We start from the raw sequence: 19,466 nt of genomic DNA on the forward strand, positions 1-19,466 counted from the left end.
GACTGGAGAAATCAAATAAAACTGACAAAGCACAGTTCTCCAAAGTAAATGCTACACCTAAGAGGCAAAACCAGCAACCAGCAATGTCAGGATGGGGACATGGGTGCCTGTGCTTTTCGTGAAGGGCAGTCAGGGCTGAACGAGGAACGGCAGGAACAAGCTGATTTGCAGGTTGTCTGTCAGTCAGGCAGCCTAGAGGAGAGAGGTTACCTTGTGAACAGCTCAAAAGTTGCTGATCTCTATTATCTGATCAAGAAATAAAGAAAGATAGTAAAAATAGCCAGCATTAGGGACATATGGGAATATATCATTCAGACACTGGAAAGATAAAAGGAAGCACAGTGGATTTTTTAAGACAGTGAAAATACTTGTATAATATAATATCATAATGATGGGTATATGTCATTATATACTGGTATTTGTCCAAACCCTTAGAACAACAATTTTCAACTGGTGTGCTGCAAGAATTTTTAAGACATGTACTACCTGACTATTTAGTCAGAGACACTGACTTCTTTTCCCCTAGATTGTCAAATAAAAAAAAATGACAACAGCCAACACAGTGTGAATGCTACCATAAATACAGAGGTATTATAATAGAGTTGCATATTATTGTTCACGTAACACAATGAGGTTTTTCATTGGTTAATTCTGGGTATGAGAAATCTTTTTATGAGAAATTGTTAAATACAAGTATAGGCACCTGATTTTTTAAAAAGTCACTTTGAAGCAAAAGGGTAGCTAATTAATATTGTTAAAAATGTTTTTTGTTGTTGTTGATCTGACAAAAAACAGGTATAACTTTGATGGATTTCCAAATGTATTTATAATGTATTTTTTGGTGTACCACAGAAGATTAGTAATTAGTTTGTGTTCCATGGAATTAAACATGTTGAAATTCACTTCCTTAGAATATACAACACCAAGAGGGAACCCTAATGTCAAACTATGGACTTTGAGTGGTTATGATTTATCAATGTAAATTCATGGATTATAAAAATATATACCACTCTGATGGAGGATGTTGATAGTAGGATTTTTATTAGACCTTGGCAATTTGATTCTAAAGAATATATAAAAAAATAAATAAGAATAGCTAGCAAAAATTCTACAAAGGAGTGATGGGAGTTATTGTCTTATAAGGCATTAAAACACACAAAAAATATCAAAGCCTAAGATATACTACTTGAATATATACAGAAATTTGATACATAATTAAGACAAAATTTCAAATCATTGGGAAGTGATAGATTTGCTGTTTTGATTGGCAAAGATTAAAGATAACTAACATCCAATGTTAGAGAAGATGTGGACGAATGTGTAGGTATGTAATCTGGCATGAACTTATTGGAAAGCATTTTCTTAGGAACTCTTCTAGAAATATTCATATGTCTTTACCCAACAATTCCACTCTTAGATATTTATCCTAAAGAATGCTTGCATCTGAGCACCAAGAGGCCTTGAAGGATTGTTTGTGATAGGGGAAGATATAGTATAATCTGAGGCTCCTTATAAATAAAGTATTATATATCTACAGTGGAATCTAATGCAGCAGTTAAAATAAGTAAGGTTAAAAGTGAGAGGATCATATGAAATGATAAGTGGCATTTCAAGAACTAATTTTATGATGTAGGAGGGAACAAAGAAATGTGACAACCTTGAGAAGGTGAGAACGGGAACGTGGCTCTCACTATGTGCATGGGCAGTCCGTATAGTAACAAGAAGGCGGAGTATGTGTGTACGATGCTGGGAGACGTGTGAATTTGTGATGATAGTCGTATGTAGAAGTTCTCGGATTGCTTGAATTTTCTCAGGAGAGTGGGAAGCAATGTCTTCAGCTGTGTGTGGAGATAGGGAGGAGGTGTGGGAAGTTTGAAGATAAAGGAAATGTGAGAGAATGAATGGGTGCTAGGGGGAATATAATATGACTTTCTAGCCATATAGTCAGAAAATAAACATCTACTTTAGAGAATTGGCCTGAACGAACCAAAATAGGATTTCCTTTTTCTCTAGAGAAACAAAGCCTATGGATTTCCCGAGTCCGTTTGTTTTGTTTTGATGAAAACAACCCCAAAGTAACCTGCAGTTCTAACTTGGAGGACATGACCATCTAGTTAAGAAGAGAATCCGGTGTCCTTTGTGTTTTCTGTCCCAGTGCTTAGGAAGCACGAAGTGTTCCAAATGACCTGACTCGTTTGACAGAATGTTCTGCGTTTTTAGAAGAAAGTTTATGATGTGTTGACTAACCTCAAGCCGCACTGCTGTGATCACAGGGCCGCTGCTGTAAATGGGAAATGACAACATCCGATCCTTCAGACGAAAGCCGCAGCAAGGCGTCATTGGCAAGGCGAGATGAGATTAAGTGCTGTTGTTACACTGTTCTGCCTGAAGTAGCCTGATGGACTGAATTACTTAAAGTAATTAAATAAGGTGAGATGTCTCCAGAGCTGTCCAGCCACAGCCAGCCTCTCAAGGTCCTTGGTAGCAGTGTCCTCCTTCATGATCACTGTGACTTGATCTCCCCTCTTCCCCCCGCCCACAACAATCATATTAGTATGTCCTTGATAATGGACAATGACTAAGCCATCAATTTGTTTTGGCTTGTTTAAGATTGGGCTTTGAGTTGTGTTGAAAAACTAAAACTGAAATATTTTGAGACTGGGTAGCAGTTTTCAATACATTAAAGTTTCAAAGAAACAGTGGTTTCAAAAAAGCTCCATTCCCCCTGGATCACACAGTCAAGACCACTTTAAGTGAATAAACAGGCAACTTTGTTATATATATGGTTGATATTTAAGTTTTCTGTAATATTCAATCCTTTTTAACTGGCAGCTATTTTTGTGCCACATAACTTACTGACTTGATCTCTTTTCCTTTTTTCTAAGTTATGTTAGTCTGGGTGCCCTGAGAAGCAGATACCATGATGGTGTTATATGTGCAAAAGATTTCCTGGGGAAATATCTGTAAGGGGTAAAGAGGAAGCAGCTGGAGGAGGTTGGGAACATTGTCAGAATGCCATTCAGGTCTGACTGCTGTGAAGGAAAGGGAAGGAAAAATCGATAAGGCTGATGGGGAGTCCAGAGCCAAAGTCCCCTCAGAGGGGTCCTACCTCTCTCCCAGGAGCAGGCCTGCCTTAGTGTACTTATCATGCTCCGTGATTCATGTAGCGTTGCTGGTGGAAAGCATGGCCTCAGCCCCAACACAGAGATGGATTTCAGATGCAATAGTTGGTCTGACAGTAGTTGCAGTACTGTATTGGTCTGCTTCGCTGCCCTACCAATATACCACGGACTGACTAGCTTAAACAACAGAATGGTTCTGGAGGCTGGCAAGTCCAAAATAAGGGACTGGCAAGGTAGGTTTCATTCTGAGGCCTTTTCTCTTGGCTTGCAGGTAGCTGTCATCTAACTGCTTGCTCACATGATCTGGTCTGTGTGTGGAGAGAAAGAGAGAGAGCTCTCTTGTGTCTTTTCATGAGGACACTATCAGATAGGACCCCAATTTATGATCTCACTTAAACTTAATTATTTTCTTAGAGGCCCTGTCTTCAAATACAACTATATTGGGGTTAGGATTTCAGTATATGAATTCTGAGGGAATGCAAGCATTCAGTCCATAATAACTACTCACAGTTGGAAATTTGTAAGATGCAACTTTTTAAAAAAAATGTCTTATTGCAGCATAATATACAGGCAATTACACAAATTTTATTTTTAACTCTTAATTATTTAATGCTAAGAGAAGTTGATTGAAGTATAATCTACATACAATAGAATGTACACATTTAAAGTGTACAGCTTAAGGTTTTTAACAAGTGTTTACTGTCATTTACCCTTGTCATGATATAGAATATATCCATCACTCCAGGATATTCTTGTGTTGACCATGGTGCCCCGATAAAGACTCTGGGCACCAAAGCTCAGATGAACTTCTCTGGTTATAAGTAGTACTTCATGGAAATGTAGAGGAGAAAGGTGGTAGGCAGCTCTAGTAGAGATGATAAGGGCGTGAAAATTTTAAGGAGGTTGTTCAGATGTTTCTCTTGCTAGGTGGCCTCACCACCTATAGGGGGCCTTCTAACAATTACAGGCACATACAGCAATGCTGGTGTACTGCTTAAAGCCGATTTTCAGTTATAATGAGTTTGGGTGCCTGCACCTCTCAGACATCTCATCCTTTTGACACCGATGGGTATGTGGAATCCCCAAGCAACTAACTTACGTGAAACAATATTGTCCTTTTTGTTGCAATAACACAATCAAAACTTTTCCTAAAGAACCGATAACAGTTCTTACGGGAAACTTTGCTATCTTCTATATTAATATTTAATGGGTGGAAAGATGCATTTGTTGGTGTTATTGAGATTCTCAGAAACAGAGATTCATTTATTCATTCAATATTTTATCTTATATATTTATTTAATAAATATTCATTGAGCACCTATTACATGCTGTGTTTTCAACTAGTGACTGAGGGAGACACAAATGAAAAGAAACTTCAGGGTCTCACAGTCAGGAGTGGAGGAGGCAGAACTGCTAATGAATTGCTCCTGTTGTAGCAAGAACAACTATAAAATGGTGTTGGGCTAGAGGAGACAGGAAAAAAAGGAGTAGCTGAGGGGGGCACAGGGTTAATAAAACAGCTATCAGAAGTGAGAAGGGCTATAATGGTTCAACATACAAAATCTTATTGGGGTTCAATGAAGGAAGAAATAATTCTCTGAGGGAGCTTGTCTAGATTTTACACAGAGCTCACATTTTCCCCTCTTATTAATTCTTTCCTTTCAAAATGCTTTGAAAACATTTAAAGTAAAGATTAATAAAATCAAATAGTACCTAAAGTACCATAACCCAAATAGTAATCTCTTACAGCAGTCACACCTTCTAAGCCCATTGCATTCCCTAGAGGCAAACATTTCAGCTATCTCAGCTATTTCGTTTTGTATTGATCTAGGTACTTCTTAAGATTATGCTTATAATGAGATTTCTTGATTTTTTTTTATCATGTTGACATTATCTACTTATTGATTTCCTGTTAAGGTAGATGAGAACTTTACCCTTTTAAATGTCACTCACTTTCTATTCTCTGTCCTTCCGAAAAACTTCTTTTTTAAACATATTTTATTGATTTTTTACAGAGAGGAAGGGAGAGGGATAAAGAGTTAGAAACATCGATCAGCTGCCTCCTGCACACCCACTACTGGGGATGTGCCCGCAACCAAGGTACATGCCCTTGACCAGAATTGAACCTGGGACCCTCCAGTCCACAGGCCGATGCTCTATCCACTGAGCCAAACCAGTAAGGGCCCAAGAAACTTCTTAAGTCAACAGTCAGTGCTTATATTATTATTATCACGTAAATATTGTTCTCTTTTCAATTTTCAAATATACAATACAGTATAAACTGTAGTCATCATGAATCTCCATGATTTATTTTATAGCTAGAAGTTTGTACCTTTTGACTCCGTTCACCCATTTCACTCACCATCTCAATCCTTACCTCTAGCAACCACCAATCTGTTCTGTATATCTATGAACTTAGATGTTGGTTTAGATTCCATATATAAGTGAGGTCATACAGTATTTGTCCTTCTCTATCAGACTTATTTCAGCATAATGCTCTCAAGACCCATGCATGTTGTTGCAAATGGCAAGATTTCCTTCTTTTTCATGGCTAAATAATATTCTATTGTGTGTGTGCCACATTTTATTTATCTATTCATCCACTGATAGACACTTAGGTTGCTTCCATATCTTGGCTATTGTAAATAAGGCTGCAGTGAACACAGGGGTGCAGATATCTTTTTGAGTTAGTGTTTTTATTTTCTTTGGTATTTACCCAGAGTTGAATTTTTAGATCTTATGGTAGCTCCATTTTTAATTCTTTTAGGAACGTCCACACTGTTTTCCACTGTGGTTGCACCAATTTACATTCTCTCCGAAAGTACACAAGCATTCCCTTTTCTCCACATCCTCGCCAACACTTGTTGTTTCTTGTATTTTTGATAATTGCTATTCTAACAGGTGTGATATGTAAAAATCTTGACTCCAGTGGAAAGCAACTGGTTATTGCCTTAAAGAATAGAAGTATTTTTCATCTATATGTAAATATAGTTGTCCTTATGTGTGATACCTTGAGTTTCTCTTTGAACCATTCAAAACACTTACCGTATTTTTCCCGTATAAGATGTCCCCATGTATAAGACGCCCCCCACTTTTCCAACCCAAAATTAAGAAATCAATATTTTAAACATAAAACAACACATTTTTATTTAGTAATTACCACAGGTAATGTTTATATACCAGTACTATGATATTATGCAGTTTATCACTTTATTCAGCTCTGTTGCATCACTGCTCTCTTCTTCATCACTATTAGTTCCAGACATATCAAGTTCTTCAACTTCTATTGTATCACCACTGTCTTCTGAGTCACTGGCTATATATGTGAGATCATCCTCATAAACTGGTGGCATTTTCTGAGCTAACTTTATTCGTGTTCTCATGGCAAACCCTTTTCTCCTCATGAATTTGAAGTACTGTTTTTGCCTTTCCTGTTTTCTCCACTGTCTGATCACGCACGCAGTGGGAGGAGGTCCAAATTGCCTTTCTGCAGCTCTGTTTCCATGCTCTTTTGCATAGCTGATTACATTTATTTTGAATTTTGCAGAGTAAGACAATCGCTTACTGGTATTTATCTTTTCATTTTTTGACATCTTTATGGGCTCAGAACACTCTGGTCCCTGTTGCATCTACGCACTCTCCACCTTCACCTCCAATTATGGCACCAGCTGACGTCAGTAAAAATAAGGCTTGTGATTGGAGGAAGTCTGTTCGACAAGGTATGGGCAGCTACGCACCTGTGTGGCTCCCTCCTCAGCTGACTTCCATGTATAAGACGCTCCTCGATATTCAGTCTAGCGATTTTAGAAAAAAATAGCGTTTTATACACAGAAAAATAGGATACTCACTCCCTCATCAATTAATGAGTGAAACCTTTGACAGTTGTACATTTTATATCTGCATGAGAGTCATGACTACATCTTCTGTCAAAAATAATCTTATAATAGTCTTGGAGGTCATTCACTGAGGGGTGTGGTGGAGTCACCTGACAGCCAGCTAACCTGTGCTGCCATCTTCAGCCCACTATGCCTTTTCTTGGCTCACAAAGGTGAATCTCAAGAAGCAATAGAACCTTAATTTTGCCTAATCTCCATTTCTCTAGCTTTTTTCCTTCCCTACTAATTTTAGTTAAAAATTTTTTGGTTTGCAGATGGAAAGCTCTTCCCTATTGATGGTAGCAATGTTTGGGAATTTGGATTTATGGTCTGACTAATTGATGATTCCTGCAAATGGGTTATAGAGGTCTATTTTCTATTGAGTGAGAGACAACAAAGAACCTGGATTGCTTGTCCTTTGTTTATATGTAATTATATTTATTTCAAATTCAAATCAATTAAGAATTTTATAGTCACCAAGAAGCACAACTTGTTGACAGGTAGTGGAAACCAATCAGTCAGTCCATGTGTAACACCTCCATCCTAGTCCACGGGTAACTTGGCCCAATCAAAAGGAGCATTCTACTCCCCCACCCAGTGACTGATTCAGTGGTGGGCATGTGACCCAACAAGGAGCAATAAGACTTATCCAGAGACTCTTGTGAAAGAGGCAACACAGTTTCAGCTGCACTTGCACATAAAGAATCTCACTTTGAACTTGCTGGCAGGCATGTCTCCATATGTGAAGCCTGAGAATGAAGAGTCACATAAGAAGAGAGTCAGGAGAGAAGGAAAGTGAATCCTGAGGACATTAGTTGAGCTCCTAGAACAACTCTGCAGTCAGAATACAGCCCTAGTCCCAGACTTGTCAATCCTTTCACTTCTGTGGTTGAAAACAGTTGCGTTGTATTTTCTGTTATTTGTATTCAAACGACTCCTCATAATAAAAAGGGGTTCTTCATTCTTGTCATCTTCATCTATCCTAGCCCACTAAGTATATCTTTATCTCTCTGTGCCTCCATTTACTCTTCTGTTTTAGAAAAGATAAACAGATTTACTACTTCAAAGAGTTGTAAATATTAAATGATATCATTTAGAAAACATAAACTTGTTCAATATTGCCGAGATGAGAGAAGCATTATATAGCTTAGGTTTTCAAATTTGAATTAGTTTAGGCCCTACAACTCTATTTACTAGAGCGAGAAGCCACCCTCTGCCAGGCAATATTATGGGCAAGCTTTTCTCTTTAGCAAGGGATACACTTGAATAAAATACGTAGGAACGATCTGATCTTTGGCCCATGGTTGTTGTTACTGGAAGCTTTTAGTGCAAACCTGTAGGGTCCACTACAAGGTGAGTGGTGCTACCACCTCTATGCCAAGTGTGTAGCCCCCAAAACTATGGTGACTGTTGGTTATTTCCTCTAGCAAACACACCAGCTCAACCTGTGACAAGTCCCACTGCATCAGTGTGCACATCCATTGCAAGACACTGATGCTTGTTGAGCACATCTCCATAGTTCTTTCCTCAAACCTCTGTAGCCCCTAATAACCTTCGGAAGCTCCTCCTCTCAACCAAGCACCAATATCAACCCCCATCACCTTTCTCTCAGGAACACTCGGCTGACTTCCCCTCCCTTATGAGAGCCTGGGTAGTGATGTATGACAGGTGTCTAGTCACTCATGCATTTTCATTGCTGTGGCGTTAGGTGTGTGTGGGGGGCTGGGGGGTGTAAGGTGTGGTGTTGTGTAATTCCAGAAAACTTTCAGTTCCTTTGTGTCTCATCTCATTCAACCTGTGCATGTATATGAAAGTGCAATCAATGCGCCAATAGGTTTTATTACTGTCATCAATAAAGTGTTCTATAAATGTATTTTAGAACACATTTCTCTTCAAGGACATTATTCTGCTATCCTGGAACTCCATGTTTCTCACATGCCTAGGGTAGAAGTTCTAGCAGCTGTCTGGAATTATTTTTTTCTTGTGGATAAATAAGGCCATCTGAATAAATATTGTAATTAGGACCATAATGACATATTTTGATTGCTTTTAATGAATAACAACAACCAGATTGTCTCATAGATGTGACACTAATGATCATTAATGGCCAAACTGTTAGATTTAGATCAGAAATTCTTGGCTGAGGATTTTGTGAGTGCAAACTACACTGCTATCAAAGCAGAAAATAAATGTAAAATTTTCTGCAATTGCCTTGTTATCTTACGATAATCTTCAGAAATTTATAACAGAAAAATGCAAGAAACTAGAAGCTGGTATAGCTTAACAGGTATTTTGTGCAGACATATGGGTAAAATTGATATTAAAAAGAACAGGGTTGGAACATTCTTAATAAGTCTGGGCTCTGTTCAGTCTTCAATTTTAGAAAATGTTAGTAAAATCTGGTCAAAAATAAAAAGTTGACATTTGTATGCTATTAGATTCTGAAACCCTCTTGTTCAACTAAAACTTTAGGATCATAAAATTTTGCCTTTTATTTTATTTTTAAAAAATCTACTTTAATATGGTTTTATTGATTTCAGGGAGAGGGAGAGAGATAGAAATAGCAGTAATGAGAGAGAATCGTTGATTGGCTGCCTCCTGAATGTCCTCACTGGGAATAGAGCCAGCAACTGGGCATGTGCCTTGACTGGGAATCAAACTGTGACCTCCTAGTTTATGGCTGAGGCTCAGGCACACTGGCCAGGCAGAATTTTGCTTTTTAAATTAGAAAGTAGTCAAATAAAGATGGCTCATGTTGACATAACAGCACTCTGACTCACTACTCTCTTTGTGATTACATCATGTTGCCATTTTATTTTTACAAAAGTTTTAAAGATGCCAACACCTTCATTTATTTGCAACTTGCCCTTCCACTGTCCTTCGTAAAAATTAATCTTCCCATTTCTTTCATCTTATTGAGAGTTATTGATTCTGAGCAAGTTCTTTATAGACTCAAAGTTTGTTATAGCTTTAAAAAAAACATAAAAAGAAATTGGTTTTTTATTAAAACTGCTAAAGGCCAGCTCTGTGAGAGTTCCCATGAAGTCTCAGTGGTGACACTGCTCAGCAGGTGCCAATGAGAAGGTGAGTCTGAGCTGCCGCCAGCTGCCAGCAGTGGCACACGCCCTGGAGCTTCAGCAACATGACCCCGTTCTGCTTATTGAGACAAACTACTCCCATTCCTCTGGGCAGAATAGGCTTTGGCAACACTGAGAAGGTAGCTATGTGTCTCCAGGACCCTCTCCTCACCCTTCATTTATGTCACCGTCATGTTGTGGAAGGAGCATCTTATACTATGCCATGCCTATATAAAGTCCCCTTTCTGCCAGCCAGGACCCCCCACCTGGGTCTGTGCCTTCATTTACCCAATTCTGTGCATGTTGGCCATGTGTCAGTCATTGTTCTCACCTCACATTTTTTTTTCTGGGGAAAGAAAAAGTGACTTTGAGTTGGGTTTTGAGGAATAAGCCAAAACGACAAGGTAAAGATGGGAAGAGCTTGCTCTAGTTCAGGGGTGGGTAACCTTTTTTCTGTCAAGGGCCATTTAGATATTTATAACATCCTTCTTGGGCCATACAAAATTAGCAACTTAAAAATTAACCTGCTATATGTGGTCAAACATTTAATTAACTCACCCTAATGCTTTGGCAGGGCCAGACCAAATGATTTCACGGGCCTTAGATGACTCGTGGGCCAGATGTTCCCCACCCCTGCAGTTGGAGGGAACAGCATGAAAAAGCCATGGAAGAGTTCTGGCTTCCTGACTTATTAGGAAAAGGCAAGTAGTCAGGTGTGACTAGAGGCAGGTGATGTGGCATATGGAGGCTGGTTTGGGGGTAGTAGGAGGAAGAGGTGGAACTGGAAGATAGGTGGAAGCTAGACTATGAAGGGCTGAGAACTAGATAGAGAAGACAGAAGAAAAATCATTCTTCCTCTCCCAGCAAACATTGGACTTTGAGAGGCAACGTCTCCCCCATGGCTGTGTCACCAAGTCTTTAGCATGGTGAGAATTTTAGAATAGTTGGAGTGAGCATGGCCAGGTTTGCAGTAGGGGTTGGTAAATTACAGCCCAAGGACCAAATCCGACCTTCTGCCTGCTTTTGTACAACTCAAGGGTCTTTAAAAATTATGTTACATTTTTAAATGGTTGATAAAAAGGCAGACATGTGAAACTTATACAAAACTCAAATTTCAGTCTCCACAAATAAAGTTTTATTGAAACAGAGCCATGCTCTTTTGTTATGCATTGACTACAAGGGTGAAATTAAGTAGTGAAAGAAACCATGTGGCCTACAAAGCCTAAAACACTTACTGGCTGGCTCTGTTTAGAAACATTTTTCTGAGTCCTGTTCTAAGCCCCTCAAAAACAAAGGAGTAGCCCGGCTGCAGTGGCTCAGTGGTTGAGCATTGACCTATGAACCAGGAGGTCACAGTTTGATTCCCCATCAGGACACATACCTGGATTGAGGGCTCGATCCTGCAGGAGACAGCTGATCAAAGATCCTCTCTCATTATTGATTTTTCTATCTCTCCCTCTCCCTTCCTCTCTGAAATAAAAAAAAAATATATTTTAAAAAACAAACCAATCAACCCTCTCTCCCTCCCCCCCCTAAACCCCAAAAAACAAAATGATTAGAATACGACTGAGGAAACCAGTCCAAGATGTAGCCCTAGAAAGATATCAGAGGTTTTATGGACCTTAGTCTACAAAACACTTTAACAAAATGTACTAATTCTAGTGACTATGATTTCCCCAGCACTTAACCTCCTATAGCATACTTGGAAGATACAACATGTTTTCTTTAGTATGGCATATGTGGATTGAATATATATATATTTTTTAAATTCAAAATGATTTCTGGGAAATCTGGAAGACAATGTTGACAGCTGTGGTTGGCCTGCATGTTTAGAAGCATTCCCATGGTTGAAGAATCATATAAAGGAGTATCTTCCAGAAATGAGGTTCTAAATCAATATAAATAAATTGCTGAATGATTTTCTAATCTTTTTATAGTTCATGTCTCTTTATGAGAGCAGTAATGCCAATTACATATTTCTCCTTCAGTGTAGGTAATTTAAAAATTATTTTTATATGGTTGGCAGACATTACATTATATAATGTCTTTAAAATTTTTAAAGTAATCCTTACTTCCCAGTTCTACCAAAATTGTAATCATGTATTAATTCAGTTTAAAAGGAAAATTCATAATTGAGAGGGCTGGTTAAAGAAAGGTGAGTGAAGGCCATAATATAACGATAAGAGGGAAAAGTTGGTTGGTCGGGAGACCATAGTAGAGTTCTCAGAGCTGCCTGCCAGTTGATGTATAGTATCTCCAAACAACCAGCATTCTCAGCTGAGAACTTCTGCCTTCCTTGGAATGGTGAGAATAGAGGTTGTATCGACCAGGTTTCCATTGCAGCAAAGAGAAACATCTTATATTAAGCTGAAAGAGATTTAATACAGAGAATTAGATGCTTATGAAATCAGTGGAAAATTAATTACAATAAAAACTAGCCCAGCTGGTATATGGCAGAGCCAGTAGTTAGTTATTCTCAGAAATGTTTGATTCTAAGAATGCACATGACTCAAGCAATACTATGAATTGTGGAGGCTCTGACATCCTCAGAATTTCTTAACTGGAAGGTCTAAAAGCTGACAGTGCTGATCTCTTCCCAATAGTCACAGGTCTGCTTCTTTCTTTGTCAATAGGGGCTTTCCTTCAGTACTCAGGGTTGATAGCACAGACTCAGGTTTAATGGGTTAACCTCCTGGTCTTGGGTGACTTAAGTAGTCACTTTCAAGTTTCTCATGGCTGCTGTACACCTCCTACAAGTGAAATCTGTTTCTTCCAAAAGTGAATAAAGAGCAATAATTTGGCAATGGTTTAAACTAAGAACGACTCTTTTCATTCTCCAACCTTCATCTTTAAGAGGAGGGCATGGTGTTATACACTAAAGCACTTGGAACTCTAGTTTTTCTGCCCTTTGTATAATGTCTTATTTATGTCTTCATTGAGATCCTGTTATCAACGTTCCTGACTACTAATAGTCTGCCCTCCCCATCTTGTAACTACTACACAATGATACATATTTTTTGGTAGAAGAATATAGATTAGAAAATATAGGTGAATAAAAAAACAATAAATAAATAAACAGAACTTTTTTTAAAATTAAATCTTTATTGTTCAGATTATTACATTTGTTCCTCTTTTTCCCCCCCATAACTCCCCTCCTCCCAGTTCCCGCCCCACCCTCCGCCCTCACTCCCCACCCATTGTCCTCATCCATAGGTGCACGATTTTTGTCCAGTCTCTTCCCGCATCTCCCACACCCCTTTCCCTCCCAAGAATAGTCAGTCTATTCCCTTTCTATGTCCCTGATTCTATTATAATCACCAGTTCATTCTATTCATCAGATTATTTATTCACTTGATTCTTAGATTCACTTGTTGATAGATGCATATTTGTTGTTCATAATTTGTATCTTTACCTTTCTCTTCTTCTTCCTCTTCTTAAAGGATACCTTTCAGCATTTCATATAATATTGGTTTGGTGGTGATGAACTCCTTTAGCTTTTCCTTATCTGTGAAGCTCTTTATCTGACCTTCAATTCTGAATGATAGCTTTGCTGGATAAAATAATCTTGGTTGTAGGTTCTTGGTATTCATCACTTTGAATATTTCTTGCCACTCCCTTCTGGCCTGCAAAGTTTCTGTTGAGAAATCTGCTTACAGTCGTATGGGTATTCCCTTGTAAGTAACTGAGTTTCTTTCTCTTGCTGCTTTTAAGATTCTCTCTTTGTCTTTTGCTCTTGGCATTTTAATTATGATGTGTCTTGGTGTGGTCCTCTTTGGATTCCTTTTGGTTGGGGTTCTCTGCGCTTCCTGGACCTGTAAGTCTATTTCTTTCACCAGGTGGGGGAAGTTTTCTGTCATTATTTCTTCAAATAGGTTTTCAATATCTTGCTCTCTCTCATCTTCTGGCATCCCTATAATTCTGATGTTGGTACATTTGAAGCTGTCCCAGAGGCTCCTTACACTATCTTCGAATTTTCAGATTCTTTTTTCATTTTGCTTTTCTGGTTGGGTGTTTTTTGCTTCTTCTCATTTCAAATCTTTGACTTGATTCTTGCGCTCCTCTGGTCTGCTGTTGGGAGTCTGTATAATATTCTTTAATTCAGTCAGTGTATGCTTAATTTCTAGTTGGTTCTTTATCACAACATCTAGGGTCTCATTAGATTTCTTGAGGATCTCACTACATTTATCGGCAGTTTCTAGAAAATTATTGAAAGACCTTAAAAGTGTGGTTTTGAGCTCTATAGCTTCCATTTCTGACATTTGTGTCCTGTTTTTTTGTCTCTGCATTTTTTTATGTTTTCTTGGTGCACCCCCTAGTGGTCTTTGTGCACAGTCTTGTTGTAGTTAAGCCTTGATTGTTGTAGGTAAAACTAGGGGGGATTTGACTTCCAGGCCAAGTGGCTGTGAGAATCAACTGTGTCTGCAGTGAGAGAACTTCTGTCCTCTAGGGAGGTGCTAATCTAGCCTTTGCCTGAGGCTATCCGGCAAATGCCTCTGTGCAGGGCTTGGGTAGGGCGGGTCCCAGGGGATCAACAGGGCGGGCAGAGTGAGCAGTTATGGCTGCTCTCAGTCCCGTCCCCAGAGGCTCTGCCTCTCAGAGTCCCAGCAACCGCTGCAAACCTCGGAGAGAAAGCTGCCTTCGAGTTCCGACTGCTGCCAGACAGTCCCGCTTCTCCCGTTTGAGTCTGGGTCCCTAGAGACTCTCCCGGAACTGGAGCTCAGATTCTGAGACTCCCTCCCGATTGAAACAGACAACCGCACCCTCAGCCGCCAGCCTGCTCCACATGCACTCCGCACCTTAGTATTTGACTTCAGCACTGCGCCTCCTCTGAGTCTCGGTATGCTATTCTCTTTCCTTCTAGTTGTAGAATTTCCACTCAGCCAGCCTTCCTGTGGTTCTGGGTGATGTCCGTTCCGTCTCTTAGTTGTATTTTTGAAGTGGTTGTTCGAGGCAGCAAACTCCGGCGTTAACCTATGCCGCCATCTTGATTTCTTCAAAGCTACAAAGTTTCAATAAACAGAACTTTTATCACATAGAGATAACTACTGTCAATGTAGGTGTCTATCTGTCTAGATGTTTCCAATGCAAAAATATGCATACATATCACTTATTATTAGGTTTGTCTCAAACTATCTCTGAAGATAAGCTGTCCAGAGCTCATGATCTCCTGATTTTGCCATTCCCTTATTCTGTATGTATGTTTCCAACTCAAAGTCCATGATGGCTACCTGAGCCCCAACCATCATATCTAATCCACCTGCAAGAATGTGGAAGGGGTAACAGCACACCCACTCCCTTAAGGGCACTTCCTCATACCCCACTGGCCAGAATTTAGTTGGGGAAATATTTTCTTTATTCCAAGTGGCCTTTTGCCCAATTAACCATCAGAGATTGTATTAACTAAGAAGAAAAGGGGAAACAGGTACTGGTAGGGGACAATTTTTGCTAAACACATTAGATAAAAAAAAATTGTGTTATTTTTTGCTACTTTCCTAATGATTTTTTTCATGTAACAATATTACACTAATATCTTCCTAAGTCATATGCATATATGTATAAAAATGTTATTTTGATGACATTATGTTACTTTATAGGTACAAGCAATTTAATTATTTACTTATTGACAATGAGTTTTTTCAAATTTTTTATATAAACAACCTGTGGCAAATATTCCTGCATTTATGTACTTCTTTTCATACTTTGACTATTTTGAGAATAGATTTTTTTTGAGTCAGATGGTAGGCACATTGTGAACATTTTTCATGTGGACTTTTAGAAAAGGTCAGTGACGGGAACCAGCTTGTAGCAGCTCGTGAGAGTCAGTTGTCCGCATTGCTTTCCAACTTCGTGTTCATTGATGTCATACTGGTATCTTGAAATCAGCCACAATGGGAGTATTTACACCATGGACATCAACAAATGCTACAAATCAGAGCTGTTATTTATTTTTCTTCTGGAGAACTGCTTGCTAAACATAAACTAGCACAATACTGGAAAGTATATACAAATCTTCAGTCTTAATAGTTTATGAAGACCTATTTTTTTCACCTCAAAATTCATAACAGTTCTTAAAACAGTAATAATTCCAGTTGTGATTGTATATTCCAATATTGATAATTTACAATACCTTCTGTATCCCCTGGCCTTTCTTTTCATAGTTTGTTTAGAGGTTGGAAAGAATGTGGGGTATATTTTGATATATTTTGTACTCAGCCAGATCAGTATGGTCCACTAAGCACAACTAAATTTTGCAAAGACTTGGCAGCATTGTGTGATAACTCCAAAGGGTGTCTGTATTCTGGAAAATTGTTATTTATAAAAACCTTTTAAATAATTGCTTTGGCACATATTGTTGTATTGCAAGGAACATCAAACTTGGTGACTCATGGAGAGGAAAAGGGAGTGACCAGAATCTCCAGGAGGCCTTTGGCTAACTTTCCACGATCATCCCAGGCACTCCACTTAAGCCCACAGGTGGGGTTCCTCCAGACCTTGACCCCCAACTCCCACATCGGTAGCTAATAAACCACTTTATGAGAAAGTATAAATGAAGGAGAAGCAGCTTGCATAATGAAAATGGTACTAATGGGAGTCAAGGTCTCCAGAATTCTAGGTCCTATATTGCCAATGGACTGTGCAAGGAATCTGAGGGCTTCCTTTATCATGTTTGTATTCCACAGGCTTGATTTGCTGATCTAACCAACTACATTGTGCTTCAGTTTCCCTCACTATTCCTCCTAGGTCTTTCCTACAAGGACCTATAAGGATCTACTCAAGAAATTACCATGTGGCCTTAGCCAGTTTGGCTTAGTGGATAGAGCATTGGCCTGTGGACTGAAGAGTCCCAGGTTCGATTCCCGGTCAAGGGCAGGGGATGTGCAGGAGGCAGCCAATCAATTATTCTCTCTCATCATTGATGTTCCTATCTCTCTCTCCCTCTCCCTTCCTCTCTAAAATCAATAAAAAATATATTTTTTAAAAAGGAAATTACCATATGGAAGAATATTAGTTTTTCACCAATAGGAGCATAGGAACAGCCACTCTACCACATATGGCTAACTGTATGCTCTTAGACAAGTGTCAGCTTTCCCATCACTACGAAAGGGGTGTGGGAGGGTTGGATTCAATTTGTGAGCCCTCAAGTTCAATGATTCTGTGAAAACAGTTCACCTGCATAGCAAATGTAGTGGAATCAAAATAGCCTTAGCAACAGAAACTAAACTCTCTTGAAAGAAGTGTTTGATCTAGCTTCCACAGAGTGCTCGATGAGAACATGATGCCATGATGTTATATTTCATGTATGCTATAATTTGGTTCTCATTGGAAGAGTACTGCAGTGATGTAAGACACTGTTTATGAGATGATACCCTTGGGGAATGCTTATGCCCCATGAATCTAAGGGCTATAATTCACTTACACAGAGACATCAAATGTTGTTACAAAGTCATTGGAAAAATTTTCATAATTTTAACACCATCTTTAAAATATGTCTTTTATTAAGTAATATGAAACAAGATCAAATTCTGTTTGAGCTTTCTTTTATACTGATCACCTACGGAGCATTTCAAATGTGTAGTCTCTCACAGATCTCTTTTCTCATAAGTATCAATGGCAGTTATTCACCTAATGTAAGTTGGAGGGCGCAACTGAAATCACCAGAACACCCCCAGAATATCTTTTCCACCAACACTTTCAAAATGTTTGCTACTTGATATGGAGAAATCCTTTTTCTAAGTTTTTATCTCCAGCATTCCCTAAAGAATATTGCAATATAAATTGGTCATTAGCTTTGGCCTGAAATGGATAATGCAATTGCCAAATATATAGTTTTAAAAATCTACCACAAATGGGTGGCTTTAAACAATAGATATTTATTCTGTCACAATTCTGGAGGCCAGAAGTCCAAAACCAAGTTGGTTCCTTCTGGATACCCTAAGGGAGAACCCGTTCCTTGTTTCTCTTCTAGCTTCTGGGAGCTGCCAGAAATCCTTGACCTGTAGACACATCACCATTCTGCCTCCATCTTCACATCACCTTCTCTGCTCTGTCTCTGTGTCTCAAATCTTCTGCCGTTCTCTTATAAGGACACTTGCCATTAGATTTAAGGCCCAAACTAAATCCAGGATGATCTCATCTCAGGATCCTTAGCTTAATTATATCTACAGACACTTTCCCCAAATAAGGTCACATTTATAATAGGTTCCAGGGGTTAGAACATGGACATATATTTTTGGAAGGGGGTCACTATTCAACCCACTATACTAAGGGAAGCCCTGACAAAAAGGGACCCAGGATAATAAGTTTAAACTGGAAGGCATGGTAAAAGAAAGATTTTAAAAGGTCACATCAAGATACCAGGTTGAAATTGGGAGCAGAACTAGAGATGGGAAAAGAAGTAATTTTCATTTTACTAGATGAACATTCTGAAAGGGAAGTTGATAATGCATGAAGAAAACTTTGCCTCTGGGCTCTCCTTGCCAATCACATTTGTTAGTCTGACAAACCACTGGCTCTCATGCTGTTGGTACCAACAGAGAAACTGGGAGTGTGACTAGAACTGAACAGTTATGTGGGTGTTGTCTTTTCTGGCTCCTCATTTGTCTATTATTTGTTCCTCAGCCTTCCATTTAGCAAACATTTATTGAGGACTAAATATGTTCCAGGAACATGGGCTGTTACCTCCTTCTCATGTTGGGATCCTCTGTCCTTGTTTGCCCCCTGCATTGGGCTGGACATTTAGTGGAGTTGCATGTTGTCAAATCAGTCACTAAGATTACAATCAAGTGGAGTCCAAAGTGCCCTGGAAAACTCCTTAAAACATCTATAAAGCACATTAATGTGGTTTTCTCTCTGTCTGAACAAATGGTTCAGACATAACAAGCAGTCACAGGATGAAGATGAATGGAGCACACCCTAGAATGATTAGCTTTCTTCTTCTAATGTTATTTCAGTTGTTTTTCCCTTTGCCAAGCTTATAGAATTAAGTTTCTGACAATTATATATTTGACTGTAGCCAAAGCCACATAAGTAGCAGGTAGAGATATAGCAATTGGAAACTTCCAAAACTGTGTGAGCCAGAGGTAACTATAGGGATATTGTGTTTGCTTATTTATTTAGAAGGCACTGTTGTGTGGTGAGGGAGTCAGACAGGTCAGGGTTTGAGTCCAGGTTCAACTACTTCTTTCTGTGTGATAGAAAAAATTCCACAAGAGACTCATACAACCTACCAAAGGCTGGATTGCCTCCTGGTTCATTTTAATGGTACCATCATAAAGGAACCCTCAAAGCATTGACAATAGTTTAAATCTTTACTGAAATATCAAGAAGATGCACCAAAGAGGAAGTCCTTGCATGGTATAGAAAATACTTTCTTAAAACCCCTTTCCCTCATC

This window comes from Myotis myotis, unplaced genomic scaffold, assembly GCF_014108235.1.
Source record: "Myotis myotis isolate mMyoMyo1 unplaced genomic scaffold, mMyoMyo1.p scaffold_m19_p_12, whole genome shotgun sequence".
Taxonomy (NCBI): domain Eukaryota; kingdom Metazoa; phylum Chordata; class Mammalia; order Chiroptera; family Vespertilionidae; genus Myotis; species Myotis myotis.